Genomic DNA, 15,677 nt, shown 5'->3' with positions numbered 1-15,677 from the left:
AACAAGTCCTGTCTGGGCCATTCCTGCACGAGGACTGAAGAGAAATAGAAGAAGGACAGCCGTGAGGTGATAAGGGGGTGGGGGGGTCACGGGGAGGGGGGGGGGGGGCTCTGTGACTTTGACCAGCGTGGTCCCCCAACACCTGCTGAGCCGGCGCCCACCATGTTCAAGTGTGTGGCCTGGGACTTTCAGTGATTTATGTTGCTCATTTCTTGCATTATCTCTGAGGTGAGTGTGAATTCCACAGCTGAAAACTCAGGCGTGCAGAAAGGTACTTTTATTTTCCCATAATAATCTGTTTTGTATAACAATCTAGTTTTCAAGTCCCCGTTTATCCTGGTGGTGGAAAAATGTAATTTTGGTCATTTGCAGGGTAAACTCAGCCATTACTTCGCTTTCAAGCTCCATCGATTAAAGGCTCACCCTTTTAGTAACTTTCAATTCCGTTCCCCCCTCCCCCAGGGCCCAGCGCCAGAACCATGTTCCTGTATTTGAGGTCTTCCCTCCAACGGAGCGCTGATGGAGACAGCCGCTGCCTCTTTTTATAACTGCTAGAAATGTGCGGGATGGGGGACAGTGGCCAGCACATCACCCAGCATCCGTGGGCAGAGGAGGTGGCATCTTCTCCGTGGTTCCACGGCCAACCTTCAACCGCGGTCACCGCGTCACCTCCCAATTACTGAAGCAGTCTCTCCAGCCGCCCAGTGATTCTCTAAGCCACCCAGCATCCTGTCGATAAATCCCCATCTGGCTCAATGAGCTAGAATTCTAGAATTCTTCCTGCTGCTTGTGCACCAGCGTTGCTGAGCAAGAGAGGCTTGTGGGATACTGTCAGAAAACAACTGAGTTCTTTCTTCCCCGCTTCCTTTTCAAACCTGCTCAGTGAAGTTGGTTCTCCCCCGACCCCCGCACCTGGGGTGTTTTTGGAGGTCAGTCCGAGATAAGAAAAATGCCTTGGGGTCACGTTCACGACAAAAATCCGATTTCGGGAATTACGGTGTCTAGTTAGGAAAAAGAACCCAGATTCCGAAGTTCATCTGAAGCCGGAGCTGCTCCCCTCCACCATCTGAAAGCTGCACCCCGTGGGAAGCCTGCAGCGAGCAAAGGAGAGCTTAGCCAGCTTCTCCTCGCCCCTGCCTGGTGCTCCCGCGCCCCCTCTCCCTCCCAGGCGGCTCCCGGGTGAGGGCTTGGGGCCCGAGCACTTGTATCGGGCACCTGTGGGAGTCTCTGGCCTCCACCCCACCCTCACCTCTGCGCCTCGATGCAGGTGAACGCTGCCAGCTCAGGGCTCCTTGGGCTGGAGCTAATTCAGACCCGCTGCTGGAATATTCCCACATCCTTTGATGCCACCAGCTCCCACAGGGTGGGCCTTTCCTGGCACAGCCACCCCTCCTTGCTCTGTGCTCTGGCCACAGCCCGTCACCCAAGCTTCAAGAGCCTGTCGCACACTGTGTCCTCAGGGTCCTCCCCTCCCAACATACCAAGCTCTCCAGCAGTCTCAGGAAGCCCTTCTCCCCAGGCAAAAGGCAGAGGCATGGCTTTGTGGGACTCTCATTATCATTCTCTCCTTAGAAATGTTCTGCCCAGGGGCGCCTGGGTGGCGCAGTCGGTTGGGCGTCCGACTTCAGCCAGGTCACGATCTCGCGGTCCGTGAGTTCGAGCCCCGCGTCAGGCTCTGGGCTGACGGCTCGGAGCCTGGAGCCTGTTTCCGATTCTGTGTCTCCCTCTCTCTCTGCCCCTCCCCCGTTCATGCTCTGTCTCTCTCTGTCCCAAAAATAAATAAATGTTGAAAAAAAAATTTTTTTTAAAAAGAGATGTTCTGCCCAGAGGCACCTGTGTGGCTCAGTTGGCTAAGCATCCAGCTTCAGTTCAGGTCATGATCTCACTTTTCGTGAATTCAAGCCCTCGACAGGCTCTCTGCTGTCAGGGAGGAGCTGGCTTTGGATCCTCCGGCTTGGCTTCCTCGTTCTCTGGCTCTCTCCCGGCCTCTCAAAATCAAATAAACATTAAAAAGAAAGAAAGAAAAGAAAAAGATAAATGTTCTGCCCAGTTAGCAAGCCAGAGTGGGGGGTGGGCGCAAATTGCAGGACCGGTTTGGAGCCTCCTCCTTTGCCAGTCCTTTGTTTTGGGGTGTGTGCCCAGTGGGCACAATCCCTCCCTCTTCTCAGAGCCCCAAGGGGTGCTAATGGGTCTCCCTGGGAGCTAACCTCAGGTGATTGGAGGCAGGAGGACCCAGACCCCCCTCAATGACCTCACTTTACCTCTCTGACTTCTTTTTCTCTCAGCTTGTGGGATCTTTATCTACACTTGGATGACAGGTGGGGGAGAGGGAAGAGGGGAGAAAAAAACCTCATTGGGTTTACTTACTGCTCAGGCCTTGCAGGTTCCCCTGTGGGCAGCCCAGGCAGCTGGTTCTCTAGCTGAGGAAGGTGCTAGAACAATGGGTCTAACTTGAGGCCCGCTCTTTGCACCCCCTGGCTGGGCTGGGAGTTCAGGGAGCATGTGAGGAGGAATGTTCTGGTGCTCCAGGCTCCTGGGAACGGAGGGCACCAAGCTGCATCCGGGACACAAAAGGAAGTCTGCACAGCCTCACTTCAGGGAGGATGGTCAGAGCTCCGGATGCCGCCGTGCGTGTCCGTGGTGGCAATGCAGCCCGGGGGGATGGCCGCAAGAGAGGGGACCCCGGGCTCCTAGACCTGGGTTTGGAGACCACTGCCGCTATTTATTGGCCGTGTGATTGCTCTGGTTATCTGTTGGCTGCGTAATAAACACTGCAAAACCCGTGGCTGAAAATAGCAAGCATTTGCTCAAGGTTTTACAGTCTGGGCAGGGTTCAGTGGGGACGGCTTGGTTTTGCCCTGTCATCAGCTGAGTTGTCTTTGTGGAGGCAGGAAGACCTACCGCTAGGAGAGCCTCACATCAGTTCAGAGTTCAGCCGGGCTGGTCAGCCGGGAGCCTCAATTTTCTTCCAGATGGGCCTCTCCGCTTGACTGCTTGGGGTTCCCCACATCGCTGGGGCTGGGTTCCAAGAGGGAGGAAGCAGCAGCGGCCAGGCCTTCTAACTGCCTGGGCCTGGAGGCCCCGGCACACCACTTCTGGTATGTTCTATTGGTCAAAGCAGTTCTGGGCCCAACCCAGATCAGAAAGGGGTGACGTGAAGCCCCTCCCCACCGGTTCCCACTACCCGGGGGTGATTTATTGTAAAACTATAGCTAACCTCCTGGGGGCTTCCAGAGTCTTCCCTTGGTGGTAAAATTAACTCTGTAGGGAAAGGGTGAAGCGGGAGAAGAGAAAGAAGTAGTCAAACCTGGCTTTGAAGACAAGACACCAGCCCCTACCTCCCCCTCTGCCTGGGCAGCTGTGCGAAGGCAGACGCTTGTTAGGCCACAGGCCCCGCCACAGGCCCGGGGTTCCAGGGTGCGGGGCCCCAGGCCGTGGGCTTTCTGTGGGAAGCAGGGGACGCGGTGACCCAACCCAGGGGGATCCTCAGGCCTCTGTGGATTGAGGGCTTTGGAAGCAGTGGGCGGCAAGGTGACAGAAATTAGGAAATTGCAGTTTGGGAAGGGGGGCAGCCCTAACCAGTCTGGGGAGCAAAAGTCCCTTCTTCCCAATTCACGAGAGATAGAGAAACCTGATTCTCAGAGCGTTCAGAAATGTCCAGTCTGTAGCGGGGGGCAGGGCGGGCCTGGGCCGTGGAGGCTGGGGGACTTGTGGTGCGGGGTTTCAGGAGTGCCCCCTTCTCTCAGGCATCGAAGGGCATGCTAGCCCCTGACCACCCAGGTGCACCCTCCTTCCAGGCCTGCGATGTGGATGGAGTCCCAGCGCCCACCCAGGTCGTTTCTGCCGCTTGTGAATCCCCCCGCAGCAGAGCTGGCTCCAGAGACCCCCCCCCAGCAGGGCCCGAGCTCCCCATTCTGGCCCGCTGTTACCCAGGAGACCGCTGTCACCGAGGATCCCCCGGCCAGGCTTTGCTGAGCAGAGACTGTGCCTCCGAGACCAGGAAAGTTTCCAGCTGGATGTTCTCCGACCCTGTCTTTGTGCTGTGGCCTGCTGTTGCTGCTGGTAATAAAACTTGCATTTACCAGAACTGGGGCAAACACGAGGTGGAAAGAAGAGTATTTTGGTGACTTGTACCGAGTCCCAGGGCTTCAGCGGCCACCCTCGGGCGGCTTGGAGCCCAGGGAACTAGATGCTGGCTTAGGAGTGCCGTCTTCCACCAGTTTTGTAGGGCAGCCACGTGGCCCAGCCCTCCTCGGGGGAGGCGAGTGCACCTCAGGGTGAAAACTCTCCGCGCTGGCTGTGCTCCCATCCTTGGGAGGCTGGAGCCGTGAGGAAACCCACTCCTATCTCTGCACGGAGGGGGGCGTCACAGTTTTCCTAGTTAAGAGAAGTTTCTTTGCACATCATCCAGCTGGCCCTGGCCACAGACTGAGGTGGAACCAAGAAGGAAATGAGTGAGGAGGCGATGTCAGTCGTTCATTCCACGAATGGTTTGGAGTCCTACTGTGTGCTGGGCCCTGTCCAGGGAATGGGGACAGACGAGCAGGACACCAGCCCTGACCTCCAGGAGCTCCCAGACCTGACAGCCAGACTCCGGGCAGGGGGCACACCCGGTACCTGGGCTGAGATACAGACACGGGCCCCTGAGCTCACCTGGGAGCCCGCAGTGGGGCGGGTCCTGGGCGTGGAGGGGTGAACAAGAAACGGGCCTGGCCCTCCCAGAGCTCACATCTAGTGGCACAGAACAAACGGGACGTGATGGGACACTGTGCCGTGTTGTGAGGGGCAAGCCCAGGATACCGTGGGGGAGCTGTGTGTTGGGTTCATGTTAAATCTCATCCTGCGCCATCAAGGCTCAATGTCTCACCGTGTTATGACTTCCCTGTGCCACTCTTGTCACCTCTCTTTGACCTGGGCCAACTTCCCAGCAGACCACAGAAGCCCTGACCATCCCGCACAGGCAGATGGTGACCGCACCCCGCCACCAGCCACCAAGGGCCACTCTCTCCTCACCCGACCTTGAGGCCAAGGGGTGGGACCCCCAGCTTCTTGAGCTCCATGACCTCCTGGCTCCTACCCTGGAGAAAGGCTGGGGTCTGAGCATGATACAGTGAGACGAGCAAACGCACGGTGAGAACAACTCCCCCCGTCCTCCCTTCAGCGGTGGGCCAGGCCTGGGCAGATCCCACTTCCTTCCAGATCTACCACCCATCTGCTTTCCAACCCTCCACATCCTTTGGCAAGATTTCGAACCTAGCCGTTTATCTTTGGATTCCCACCACCACACCCAAGTGCTCTGTCTTAGAATTTCTCTACTACAGGCAAGAAAGCGTTCGGGAGTTTATGCGTTCTTTCAGCCTCATTTCACATTTGCCGAGCAGCATTAAGACCACTCTGGATTCCACAGGGAGAAGCTCGCTCTGCCTTTTCTTTTGGGGGTGGGCTAAGGACTTGGTCCTCACTAGAGACAGAGGACCTTCCCTCAACCCGATGACTACTCCAGCCCCGGTTATCCCCTTGTGCAAACGGCGGTCAGCTTCAGTTAGAGTCGGAGCCCAGCTGGTCTGGAGAAGGACACGGATGCTCCAGCTGTATCCCAGCCCGCCCTCTCAAGTTCCTCTGTATCAGACGCCTCTGTGTGCTACTTTGGGCCCCTCTCACTTGTCTTTGGGCCATTGGCCACGAGCCCCAGCCACTACTGAGACCACCCCCCGTGTGTGGACTCGGACCAGTTTCACCCACGCACAGCGCAGCAGCCTCTCGTCCCGGAGGTGCCCCTCTTGCCTTTGGGGTTTCCCTGGACATCGGGGAATGAGACTCTGCGTCCACCCAAGCTCAGCCAGGAAGTCCAGACAATTAACATGCTAGGAGTGAACCCGCGACGGAGCCGGTGGACACATTCTTCTCCTTTTCTCTTCTGAAGGACCGTGCCGAGAAACAGTCCCTTGCACAGCCTCTCAGAGGACGGCCCCCATGACTGAGCAACCAGTTTGTGGCCAAGCTCCATAACACCCTCTGGAACTGGCCTGTACTTCTTCCCAGCAGCATGCTCCTTTCCCTCCTTCCTGCTCCGGGGGGTCACCCCCGCTGGACGCTTCGCTTCCTGCTCTGCTTTCCAAGGAACCCAAACCAAGTCATCTTCGTTTCCTTTCCAGAGTCCCTCTTCCAGCCCACAGGATGCTTTTGGTGCCATAGTCGGTGCCCCCCCTGCCCCCTCCGAGATGGGCGCGTGCTCTAGGCTGGCTGGCCACACCCCATCCCGCTGGTCACAGAAATTGGCTCAGGACCTGGTACTGACACTGGGACACTAGGGGCCTCCTATACCAATAAGGTCACTGCCTTCCTTCTTCTCTGCCAGCGATGGACTCCTCCTCTTTCAGTCAAGACCAGCTGGACGCCAGCTTCCGGGAAGTCTTTCTTCATCCTCTGTGCCTGAAGAGACCCCAGCTGCTTCATTCAGTGACATCCAGAGTCTCTACCGCAACAGCCTCTCCAGCCCCCGGGCTACCGTCATCGGGCACTGCCTCGCTCTTTTGCCCGGTTGTTTGAATCCGTTGCCGTTACGTAGGCGCTTATGTGTGTGACTGTTTCTGTCAGGCAGGCAGTTCTAGACAGCAACCCGTAGTGGACTGATTGGCCAAATGCAGCGGGCGGTGCTTCTGCTTAGAAAAAGGCCAGGCTGCTCAACATAAGGTGAACAAATCGTTCAGCTTTGCCCAAGGCTTTCCCAGCTTTTGCACTGATTGTCCCATGTCCTGGGAACCCCACCGTCCTGGGCAAAGTGACGCAGTCGCTCACCCTGTCCAATGGGCGGGAGAGTGAAAAGGTTGCTCATTCTAAAGTGAGGGGTGCGGAGGGTTCAGAGCCAGCCCAGAGCCATTCATTCATTCATTTACCACCATTTATCGAGTTCCTACTCCATGCCGGCACTCTGCTAAGTCTGGGGAGTCCAGGCATGAACGAGACTAAGCTTCTGCTCTCAAGAGCTTACAGTTCCGAGTAGAGGTCAGGAAATGTTTTCTGCGGGAGCCCGATTGGAAATATTTGTGGCTTTGCAGACCCTACGGCCTCTGTCGTAACTACCTGACTCTGCGGTTGTAGCTCGAGAGCAGACACAGAAGGTACAAACGGGAGCGACCGTGTTCCACTGAGACAGCAGGGAGTGGCCCCAGGCTTAGGGGCAGGGACCGACACGTGGAGCCTCAGAACGCCTGTCTGGCGGCACCTCCAAAGGTGGACATGTCACGCCCTGCGTGGCCCCGTGGCACCCCTGCCGCGGTTGACTGGACCGACAGTGAGTGCCTGACCCACAAGCAGCCCATCTTCAGGATGCCAGCGATCAACGTAGGCAGGCTGGCCAGCGAAGACGGTGGCCGTTAGGAGGGGCAGCGGAGGCAGGAGACAGAGCTGAAAGGCTAGAAGGGGAGATCAGCGTCCGCAAACTTTCTGGAAACTTCTAGTCCTTCCGAGCACTGAGCCACGTTCCAGGCCCCGTGAGGCCCACCCAGGGAGGTCTTGTGGTGGTCTGGCCAGGGCTCTAGGTGGCCTTGCAGTGGAGCTAAGCGTCCTGTTGGCTCTATTTCCATATACGTCCTGGCCATGAAGCAGCTGGCTTTCCCTCCCTCCCACCCTCCACCCTCCTTCCTTGTTCGACAACGCGATAAGTTTTAGTAAATTTATAAAATCGTGTAGTCGGCATCATCATCTGCTTTTCTTGAAGGAATCTGAGGGAGTTTCCTGCAACCAAAAGACCCTCACACACCTCAGCTCCATGTGAGAAGCCGAAATACGATGGGGACACATAGGAAGGGCTTAACTGGGGCTTGGGGGTCAGGGACGGCTTTCCGGAGAGATGTGTGTCTGAGACCAGAGGACAGTGAGAACCCCCCGGAGATGTGGGGCAGGTGAGTTTACTGTCGCCTCTTTGACCTTCAGGCCGCAGCTGCCAGGTGCTAAAATCCAGACCAGGTACCCAGACTGTAGACAGAACACTCCATCCAGAGCTGCTCACAGCACCCAGAGAACTCAGAGCAGCTTCCTGTTCCTACACATCCTCCTGTGGAGACCACCCTGGTCTCCGTGGACATGGCTTTTGGAGGTCATGTCAGGCCTCTGCCCCCTTGGCCCCAGGAAAGGGAAGAATCCGTGCCTCTCCCCCCAGGGGCCATCTATGACCACCGCCCTGCCTCCACCACCCCAGAACGTTTTCATCCGAGAAAAGGCCCTCATTCAGTGTTTCCCAAGGGATGAAGGTGAGATTATCCAAAAGGGCTTACTTGTAGCTCGGAGGCTTATGGGAAGGGTCTGTCCATATGACACCCCCTTGTCAGCCCCCATCGAAGAGGGAATCTTCTAGTCCCGCTTGCACCCTGGAGCCCCTGATCCCCTCTCCCCACAGCCAGCCTTTCTCCTTCTGGAACGGGAAGCATCATTTCCCTAACAGGAGGGTTCTTGGTTGCCTGCAGGAGAAACCAGTTTGAGTTACCCCAAGTAGCCAGGAGAAGCACCAGGTAAAGATGAGTTGCTGAGGGCACCCCAGCAGGTGAATGCAACCTCCTGGGGCCTCCCAGGGCTTCCCTCCAGGAGAGAGAGCTGATGTCGGTGTGATGGTGGGGTCCCCAGCCCCGGGCCCTTGGGTCACCCAGGTGTGGCAGGGAAGCAGACATGAGCCCAGACACTGCCTCTGGGGCGATGCCACCCCTCTCTCCTTCCATGTCCCAGGAGAAGAATCCGGATTGGCTCCACCTACACAGACCTGCGTTCCTCCAGGAACCATGGGCACACGCCATCTCTGCCCAGACCTAAGGCAACCTTGAATATGAGGCATCTTCCACCTGGCCACGAAGAAGACGCACACACAAAAGAAATCATCTTTCCAAATGAGAAGACTCAACTCGAACGTACAGACCATGAGGGTGAGCCTGCAATTATTTAAATGTCTCTCACGGTAGTAGTTCCCAGGCGCCCATTTTCAAACACCTATTTGAATTCCACAGCAGGTAAATAATACATTAATTTGGAAATGTTGCTTGTTTCTACTTTCACGTGTCACGGGACATTTTTATCTCAACTTTTCACCAGGGGCTTGGGTGTCTGTGTCCTCATCGTCCCCTGGGCCTCAGGGTAAGCCACCAGGGACTTCCAGAGCGTGTGACCTCCCCTCAAGTCTCAGTTACTCCAATTCAGCACTGTTCGAATCCCTGTGTGACACTATCACCAGAGACGTTATCCCAAGCCACAGGTGGCCTTTCCCATCACACTGAGTTGTTGCGTGAACTTTAAGACAAATGTGGCCTTACTTGTAAGTGGTGACGGGAGACACCCCAGTTATTCCTGCATTACCGTCACCTCTACCAGGACGGCCGAGGCTCCCTCACCCAGCTGGGGATGACGGGCTCGGGGGCAGGACTCCTGCTCTCTGTTATCTCCAGCAGGTGCTAGGGGACCCTGGCTCCAGGGGGAGCCAAGCCTCCAATTGCCCCCTTGTTCGAAGAGAGGTGTGGGGCAAGGGTGAGGCCTGCAGCTGTCGATCACCAGGCATTTACGGGCTCTGCTGTGCGCCCAGCCTGCGCCAGGCACACGGGAATGGAAAGAAGATGTGAGCCCTCGCTGAGAGCGACGGTTAGGAAGGATCGTTTCTAGTTAGAACTCCTCGCCGGGTGCAGGGCGCCTGGAGGGCCAAATGAGGCAGAACAGGCAAGCAGAGAATATGTCTGTTCTCCGCCAGGTGATGATCGGGTGGAGGCTGGCACTCGGGCTTGCGCTAACCTCTGCTGGGGAGCAGGTGGGTCACCCTGTGATGGCACAGGGTCTGTGAAGAGCCCGAGAGGGTCTTGGAGTGGGGAGGGAGGGCACAGAGACCCAGAGTGCTGTCGCGGAAAGAGCACTCACCTGCGAATCAAAATATTGGTGCCATTCCTACCTCGGGTCCATATGTTTCCGCATCTGTAAAGCAGTTCCCTTCATTTTGGGTTTTTTTTTTTTCAACTTTTTAAATGTTTATTTACTTTTGAGAGACAGAGCGTGAGCAGGGAAGGGGCAGAGAGAGAGGGAGAGAGACGCAGAATCCGAAGCAGGCTCCAGGCTCCGAGCTGTCAGCACAGAGCCCGACGCGGGGCTCGAACTCACCAACTGTGTGAGGTCATGACCTGAGCTGAAGTTGGATGCTTAACGGACTGAGCCACCCAGGCAGACCTTGTTTTTAGTTTTTCAAGTAGGTTCCAACGTGGGGCTTGAACTCACGACCCAGAGACCAAGAGTCACATACTCCACTGACTGAGCCAGCCAGGCGCCCTGGTAAAGCAGTTCCCTTCGAAGGCAGGTCCTGGCCACACCCATCAGTAGCCCCAGGGCCTCAGCTTTATGGGCTCACCCTCCCTTTCCTCTTCAAACGGAAGAGCTTGTGATTTCACCCGCCGGGACCTGGCTGCCCCCACAACAGTCCTGGAAGTCTCGGGAGAAACTGCGCCCTTCTCCATCTTAGCCACGAGTCTGTGGGTCTGACCCCACCTGAGAAATGTTCCCACCTCCTTTCTCTCATAAAGGGCAACTGACCCAAGGCAACTGAGTGTGGGGGCTTTGCGGAAAGCCAGGGGTAATGGAGACGGATTATGATGCACAGAAATTTAACACGCACCCGAGCCCCGTCCTCTGCCCGGGTGCCTCTCTTGCTTCGTGCGGGCCCCCCCTTCCAGGTTTGCTGGTTCCACATGCTCCTTCGGGGGGCGGGGTGTGGGGTGGGGGGTGGGGGTGGATATTTCTAAAAGTGTCTCCCTTTTGCTCTCTTGATTCTTTGTTTGAATGACAGTTTCTCCCGGTTCCATTGTAAATATCCCAAGACGGAAAAACCATATGGCCGAGCACTCATACCAGGAGTAATGACTCCTAAGAGCAGATGATGAAGAGCAGAGAAAGGACACGGCCTGGGTGGGGTGGGGAGCAGTGAGCAGGGGAAGGGGGTACTGGAGGAGGGGGCGGAGGGTAGGGGAACAAGTCACAATCGTGCCAAAGACTGGATCTGCTGGCGTGATTGGCCCTTGGAGATGCTTTACGGCATGACGGTGATGTCCCCCCAGGACCTTTACATAAGGTTAGGCGAGGTCATCCTCTGAGGGTGGAACTCATTACGTCAACACATTGGAGGAACAGTACTGATAATAAAATATCACATACGATATGATGACGATGATGTTACTGGCACAATCCACTTTACCGAAATATGTTCACATTTCTTTTCTTGTTCTAATCCATTGGACCGGGGCGGCGGGGGCAGGGGGGGGGGGGGGTAGTTGCCTCAGTTTCCCCAAACGCAAGGGTCCTCCTTAGAGCAAAGAAGAGGTCAGTTTGGCTTCCTAACCCCAGGAGGAGAAGCAGGGTCCCCACAGCCCACGGCTACTGTTGCTCCCTGCTGTCACAAGGTGTCACTGTTGAAGCTTGCTTGCACAGAGGATGCTGCTGCCCCAAGGCTGGGATGCCCTTGTCCAGGTTCAGGTTTATGGCTCCTTGAAGTCCACTTTTCCACACGCGGGTGTCATTTCCCAAAGCACTGCCCCTGGGGCAGGGTGGCTGGGTGGGAAGGGACATCAAGCGCCAGCCACCTTCCACGCGGGCCTCAGCCCTCCAGCTTTGAAATGAGAACAGCATGTCAGCCTCCCGCCTTTACTCAAGGTCATTTACTTTGAGGGCTTCACTGTTTTTCTCTGCCGTTGCTCCTTGGACCACCCGTAGCACTCCTGCTCAGGCACACCTGACCCTGCATCTCAGAGATCAGGGGTGGGAACATGGGTGTCTTTGCTTTCCGAACGCCCCAGAGAGCCTCCCCCTATATATCAACAGACCAGCGTCTGCTAAGCCCCACTGCCCACAACCCTACGAGGAAAAGGGCACACTGGTGCCCACATTTGCATAAGCAAGAGGGCACACACATGATCCTTCCTCAGAGGAAGAGCATCTATTTCTAGGTGCCCTTACGTCTGCCTAAACCAGAGGTTCGTAACCTGGAGGTCAGGCGTGAAATTCAGGGCAGTCATGAACTGGCTGGGGAAAAAAACATTACACGCTTGTTTTCACGAATCGCTAATTGAAACTAGCATTTCCTTCCACGGTGTGAGCAGGCCTCGCACCAGAGGAGAGCAGACGGTCCCTGGGACCCGGCCTCCAGTAGAAGCCCAGCTATTTTCGTATCACACCATAGTCGCTGCAGAAATTTCAAAGCATTGGTTCAGCTCAGCTCATCACTAATTCAAAAGTATGATAATTATTAACCATGGTCCCAGACCTTCTTATGCCAGGCCTGAGTAATGAAGCATGTACGTGGCTCTATCACAATTTTTAAATTTTGGTAACTGCATTTTAATATATCAGCTTTCCTTTGTAATCCTATGCATTTTACTGTATGCATTTAAAACCGCTGCCCTGGGGGCGCCTGGGTAACTCAGTCAGTTGAGCATCTGACTCTTGATTTTGGCTCAGCTTGTGATCCCAGAGTCACAGGATCGAGCCCTGCGTGGGGCTCGGTGCTGAGCATGGAGCTTGCTTACGATTCCCTCTCTCTCTCTTCCTCTGCCTCTCCCACCTCGCTCTCTCTCTAAAAAAATTAAAAAAAAAAAAAAATAAGACTGCTATCCTGGGGAAAGCCCACAAGGGTCTCCAGACTACAGGAGGAATCCATGCACAAAACTGATTTGAGACCCGTGACCTACCCAGAGAGCAATAGGCCACTACTTCATCTTCTTTTTTTGTTTGTTTTATTTTGTTTTATTATTTTCTTAAATTTTTTAATGTTTATCTACTATTGAGAGACAGAGACAGAATGCGAGTGGGTTAGGGGCAGAGAGAGAGGGAGACACAGAATCCGAAACAGGCTCCGGGCTCCCAGCTGTCAGCACAGAGCCCGACACGGGGCTCGAACTCACAGACTGCGAGATCATGACCTGAGCCGAAGTCGGACGCTTAACCGACTGAGCCACCGGGCGCCCCCTTTTTTTGTTTGTTTTAAAAAGGAACTCACCACAATCCTAACTCAATTATTCTACGTGATTGCAATTCTAGTTCTGAATAAATTATCGAGTGCTTGCCGCGTGCCAGACATCTTCTATGTGTTGCTGCATCGTGGGCAGAGCTGAAGTAAGGACACCGCATGGGGTACCTTGGCCGTGAGCACACATGGTCAGGGGTGGAGACAGGAGTCAGCCTTGACCTTCTGACCCAGCCCCCGAGCTTTCCCCATTTGCCTCCAAGGCCTCGGGAGCCCACCTTGAATGTAGCTCAGGACCATGGGCAACTCTGGCCACAGGAGGGAGGTAGCCTTGGGGAGTCCAGCATTCAGCCCACGGGAGTGGCCGTGGCCTGCTCTGGTCCCACAGTTACCAAGCAACCTTCAGTCCCCCAGGGTCACCCTGGCTTCCTGCCTGGAAGGCTTGGATAAGCCTCACTGAGACCCCAGTGTCACAGCCTTGAGGGGGAACAGAGCCCGGCCCGTGACAGCCACCCATCCCATGGGTGACGCCCTTCGGCATCTCTTTCCCTGATGCTGCCTCAAGCTACCGGCTGCCAAGCCTCCCTTCCCTGTTTCCACATCCGCCCGTGCTGGGCACTGCACAACTTTCCATCATTCACTAGAGATTTCCCAGATCACACTTGCCCTCTGCCATCCTTTTCGTCCTTTCCAGCTCCCTGACTCTCTCTGGTCTCCCCTCCTTCTCCTCCCAATGTATTTCGGGGCCTCCTGCCCCAGGACATGCTGCCAGGTTCCCCACGTGCCTCCCGACTTTGCCTTCGTGCCCCGCTCCGCTCTGCGCCACACGCTGGATTCCCGTCAGTGAGAGCTGAGCCCCAGCTGCCGCTTTAAGGTCACGCCTGAGACTTAGGAAAACCTGCAGAAAAGCACAGCAGGGAGGCTTGTATCTGCCCCTGGAGGTGGCCACACCCAGAGCCCAGAGCCCAGCACACCTTGGGGAGGGAGACATCTCCCCACCCATCTGGTGCCAGTCTGTAAGGCCTCTCTGCCCTTCGGGGAAACCCCCACCCCTCCACGGCCAGAGCTGTGGTTGGCCCTGGACCTCACCCGCGACCGCTGGCTTACTGGACACAGTATGTGCCCCAAGTCAGAGCCATTCCGTCTTAAACGCACCATCCGTGAGAATCAGCTTTGGACCCTTGGATCTCTGATTCTTTGGACCCTTGGGCCACCTGCATCTGGCCCCGTCAAGTCTGATTCCTGCGGATCTCTCCTCAGTTCTGTGCGCCCCCCCCCCCCCCCCGGCAGTCCTCTGCGAGTCCTGGCTTCACCGAGAAGCACACACACACACACACACAGCTGCATGCCCTCACCTGCACGGAGGTACCCCCCGAGCTGTCCTTAGAGACGAGGGCTCTCTCAGGGGGACACACTCTGCAGAGACGCTTGTGTGACTGTGGGCGCCCCCCGGAACCCCGTCCCAACAGCCTCCCCTCACAGGGAGTATCTTGGTTACACCTGCTCCACGATGGCCCCCAGAACGAAGGTGAACTCGGGGCCCCTCCACCGAGCAGAACTGACCTCGGGCTTTGATGTGACAGCGCTTCGAATCTTCCCTCCCAGACTTCAAGGTGCAGAGGGCCATAAGTAGGTTGTAGCTCACGATCAAGGCGCCATGCTGTCCTTCCTGTAGTGGCTTTGTGAGGAGGACACGTTCTGCGGGCTCTTGGCTGGGGGGGGGGGGGGGAGAGGGGCGGGCAGAGGAGGCTCAGGCCCGGATTGGGCAGAGGGGCATCTGCTTGGCCTTCGGCTTCAAGCTCGGGGCGTCCACCCTGCCCAGCCACCCACCCTCCCTTCAACGCCCGTTCACGGCTCTGTGTCCTGGGCTCCCTAGCGAAGCCGGCTGTGGGTGGACAAAAACAGGAGGGGGCCGTGACGGTAGCTGCAGGGGGTGCTGCTTCCACAAAGCGCTCTTCTTACGGATCCTGAGCCCCCTGCCCCCTCGGCAGCGGGGTTCTCGCGGTGACCCCAGCTGCCTCCTTTCCTTGGCCCTGGGAGGTCACTGTCCGCGGCACCGGGATCAGCGGAGGGCGGTTCGGTGTGGGAATCTCCACCACCATTTCCACGCGGTTCCTGAGAGCGGATGCCGGTGTCTCCACCCCGAGACAGCTCCGCGATACCGGGCTCTCCTCGTGATCTCTTAACAAAATCCCTTTTACCTCTGCCGGTCTCCACAGTCACCTGCCAGGCCTCAGCCCTTTCAAGCATCTTTGCAATTAGCGTCTACTTGTGGCAACTTGCCATAAGGCGGGGATCTTTCTAGTGCAAATGTCATCAGGATCCCGTAGCAGCTAGGTAGCATAAATATCATGACTTTCAGCTTCACAGGGTCCCCGGAGAGAGAGTCAAGAGGACTGTGCAGCCCATGGACCAGCACTGTGCCTGCCAAATGCTCCACGGGGGCCGATATCCCCAAGGAAGGTCAGCCCTTGTCCCCCGAGGGGACGTGGCCCGGATGTGAGGTGGCCGCTGGGTCAGCAGGAAATGGCTGTTGTATCGGTCTTCCTGGGCTGCCTTAACATCACACCATCGACTCTGACAACAGGAATTTATTTCTCACTGTTCTGGAGCCGGGAAGTCCAGGGTCGAGGTGCCAGCGGGGTTGATGTCTGCTGAGGGCTCTCTGCTTGGGTTGCAAATGGCTGCCTTCTTTCTCCCT

At 56.5% G+C, this 15,677-nt stretch overlaps 1 long non-coding RNA gene across 1 annotated transcript; it reads right to left on the bottom strand.

Annotated features, from left to right (window-relative positions):
• Positions 1–262: 262 nt before the first annotated feature.
• On the bottom strand, positions 263–1,989 carry LOC131496332 (uncharacterized). Its single transcript, XR_009254441.1, has 3 exons — positions 1,834–1,989; positions 1,482–1,593; positions 263–1,091 (listed from the first exon to the last, which is right to left on the bottom strand). It is a non-coding gene; the product is annotated as an uncharacterized LOC131496332 (long non-coding RNA).
• Positions 1,990–15,677: the final 13,688 nt, after the last annotated feature.

Source organism: Neofelis nebulosa, chromosome 2 (genome assembly GCF_028018385.1).
Source record: "Neofelis nebulosa isolate mNeoNeb1 chromosome 2, mNeoNeb1.pri, whole genome shotgun sequence".
Taxonomy (NCBI): domain Eukaryota; kingdom Metazoa; phylum Chordata; class Mammalia; order Carnivora; family Felidae; genus Neofelis; species Neofelis nebulosa.
Note: the sequence above shows the minus strand (reverse complement) of the source record. Positions and strands in the feature narration are given on the sequence as shown.